Here is a 3,399-nt window from a genome sequence, read left to right as displayed (position 1 = left end):
CAGCGATGGCGGCAGAGGGGTAGCCAGGACAGGGAATAGGAGCGGACCACGGCCCTGGGTGGATGGAGAGCTGGTTCGGGCTCCGACGCCGTGAGCGGGTCCAAGGCAGGACTTAAAGGGCTTTGTCGGAGACTTGGGCGGGGCGACGGGACGGGACGTGTTACGCGCAATGACGTGACGGCGTGAGGGGCGTGGCGAGGCGTAACGGGACGTGGCCAAGATGGCCGCGCGCATGAGTCTCTCCGGCACCGAGTGGAAGGGGTCCGCGCTCAGCGAAATGTTCGGGTAAGGTCGGGCGGCGATTGGAGCATGGTGGGTAGGGGGTATATATCGCCCTGCTAGAGACAACAGGGACCCTTCCTCTCAGGACTACGCTCTGCGATGGGCCTTGGAGCTGCGACAAGCTGCTGGTTCCGCGAGGATGGCCGCAGGCCCGCTGGGGCTTTTCTGTAAAATGCAGAGGAGGAGACCGGGAATCGCCTTTTCCCTACTCTAACCCTGTTTCTCCACTGTGAGAGTCTTAATCTACACCCTATTAGAGTTCTGGCCACTTAACGGTAGAACTACTGTCTCAGAGACTTTGAGAGATGGGGGTTGCAGTTCCAGAAATCGAGGCGCAGTCCGTTGGGATTCACTCACATCTGCATTGTTGTTCTTTACCCTGATCATGCTAGAAGCTAAGGACAGATTTCGCAACCACCGCCGAGGCAGGGAATCAGCAGCATAGCTATGCCATGTGGACCTATCTGACTCTTCTCTACACAGTTGTCTCTCTTTTCTTTTGTGCCCTGCCCCGGATCTGGAGAGGCAAGAACCTACAAAATACAAACGTTTGTTGATGTGTCTGATTCTTTGTGGCATGAGTTAAAAGCTACTGTTTGAGGCTACTGGAAACCCATTATTAGTGTGATTTCTTCTCAGGCTTGGGAAACGTGCAACATCGAAGGTGTGTACGTTTTAATTTGGAAAGAATTCATTCATTCTCAGCCCCAGAAAGTCACTTTACGTTCTGCTTCCCCTTTGTCCTTTACTGTGAATCTGGTCATCTCTTACTATGTGTTATGGAGTCCATGTATCTGTCCCCGCTCCCCTCCCCGCCTCATCCATAAGTTGAAGCCCTAGCACCCAGTGGACTGGTATTAGGAGATGGAGCCTTTGTGAGGTAATTAGGATTGGATTAGGTTATGAGGTTTGCGCCTCCATGATAGGATTAGGGTTCTTATCAGAAAAGAGAGTCCAGAGCTTGTTCTCTCTTCAGCATGTAAGGACACAGAAGATAACTGTCTACAAGCTAGAAGCAGATTCTCACCAGGAACTGATTGGTCAGAACCTTGATTTTGGATTCCCAGTGCCCAGAACTGTGGGAAATAAGTGTCCTGTGTAAGCGACTCAGTCTATGGTATTTTGGTCTAGCAGCCCAAGCTAAGACACTATGCATTTTGGTTTCCTGACTTCAGTGTGTTCATTGGCAAAGTGATGCATGTAACACAATGCAGAGCATGAGGTTGCAAGACTAGCTGTTTTTCACACTTCACTTGACAGTACTTTTCCTGGCACATTGTTTGTGTATGCTTACAAAGGGTTTTGCCTGGAGCCCTCATTTGTTCTTTTCAGGGTAGTTAACAGGAAGTAACTCTGCCTCCTGCTTTCACTGGACACAGATCAGGAGTGATGTCTTTTTGTCTCCTTCTTTTTGGGCGTAGCCTTCTTTCCTCTAGCCCAGATCTGGCAAAGTTGATTCAGCAATACAGGGGAGAAGAGCTAGTTCACAACCAATTAATAGTGATGTACATGCAGAGAGGAGATTAAAATCAACGTCTGCCTTCTTGGTCAGCATTGCCAGGGGTCATTATGTGCTTTCTTCTACATTACACTCTTCTCAGAAAGATGGCATGCAGAAGTAAAGTAGCAGTCTGTAAGTGACACATGCCTTTAGTGCCCTTTCAGTTTCTCTGTTCATGACATTGGGCACCTCTCCTCCCCGCCCATTGCCAGACAGTTGAGAGGCCGCTAAAAGGCTGAAGGCAGAACCTGAGGAGTCCCGGTTTCCCTTCCAGTATGATGTGCATTTCAGGAGGCTCCGAGCAGGAGAAATGAACTGCACGCCGGGAAGGTAGAGTTCGTGCCTTGTCCGGCTTTGCACCCCGGCACCCAGCATGGTGGCTGGAACACAGGAAATGACGATGGATGTTGACCTGATGGTAGAACTCCCATCCCTGTGAGACCAGCTTCGGTTCATACTTAGGTAATTTCCTCCTTCAGATCGGGCAGAACTTCGGGGGCCTTCAGGTCCTACGGGTAGGGCTATGGGGCCTTTCCCTTAAATGACAGCCATTTGAAAGTGTTTCAGGAGTGTAAATGCCCCCACAAACGGGTGATGGTGACATCTAGGAAAAGGAAAACCCTTCGTACTGTCTGAGAACATGCTGGCAATCACTTCACAGCTTGCGGCTTCTGAAATTAAGATCCACACCTTTTCCGTTGCCAAGGAAGTGTGGCCAGGTCACTGAGTGGCCATCAGGTGCCAGACACGAAGAGATGCGGCTATGAGAGAGACAGACACGGTCCCTACCGCCACGGGGCTCCGTTGCCAGGAAGATGGCGTCCTAAAGTACATTCCTGATCGGGTATCCGACTGCAGGAAGCACCGTGAGGGAGGCCCCCTGGTGAGGGCCTGGGCAGGGGAGGCTCCTAGGAAGTGATGCTGGGGTGGAACACCTGGAGACAGAGGGGAATGAACCAGGCGGGGATGGAGGGAGTGTGCTCCAGGGAAGGAGGAGCATCTGCACTGGCCCTGCGGCCAGAGGGAGTCCAGAGGGAGCGTGGGGAGCGGGAAGAGCCAGAGTCTGTGGGGCTGGTGTGCAGGCAGGAGTGGGAAGTAAATGTGACAGTAAAGGATCTGTCCTGCTGGAGTGGCCAGTGAGTTTCAGGAAGAGGAGTGGATNAGCCACTACTGCCGTGGGGGATGGGCCATTCTGTGTTGTTGCAGGTCAAGTGTGCACTATAGCTGTTGAGTGACATTCTAGATATCCCAAGGGACAAAGTCACCCTGGTAAAGAACCACCTAGTTTATAGGAGGAGGTTAATACATGTGTTGATGGAGAGATGTGTTTAATGAAACGGCTACGTATGTTTTATATATTTCCCACCATTCTCCATGAATTAATGCAGAGTTTCAAATGTTGCCTTGCCTCAAAATTTCAGGTTTCTTAACCTTTCCTCTGCAGGTTTCCTCTCTCTGATCGTAAATTGCACATAAGAAATAAGTTCATTAGTGATGCCGATCTAGCTAAATGCTGCATTGCCTTGTAACTGCTTCTAAAATATATTTTTATTTTTAGTTTATTTTGTTCCCTCCAGCTTTGACTGTTCTCATTAGAATAAAGTGGCTGGAGTCTT

At 50.3% G+C, this 3,399-nt stretch overlaps 1 long non-coding RNA gene across 1 annotated transcript; it reads left to right on the top strand.

Moving 5' to 3' along the window:
- The first annotated feature begins 12 nt into the window (after positions 1-12).
- Positions 13-2,662, top strand: LOC144244210 (uncharacterized). Its single transcript, XR_013338866.1, has 3 exons — positions 13-285; positions 2,058-2,245; positions 2,445-2,662. It is a non-coding gene; the product is annotated as an uncharacterized LOC144244210 (long non-coding RNA).
- Positions 2,663-3,399: the final 737 nt, after the last annotated feature.

Source organism: Crocuta crocuta, unplaced genomic scaffold (genome assembly GCF_008692635.1).
Source record: "Crocuta crocuta isolate KB4526 unplaced genomic scaffold, BGI_CrCroc_1.0 scaffold5536, whole genome shotgun sequence".
In the NCBI taxonomy this organism is placed as follows: domain Eukaryota; kingdom Metazoa; phylum Chordata; class Mammalia; order Carnivora; family Hyaenidae; genus Crocuta; species Crocuta crocuta.
Note: the sequence above shows the minus strand (reverse complement) of the source record. Positions and strands in the feature narration are given on the sequence as shown.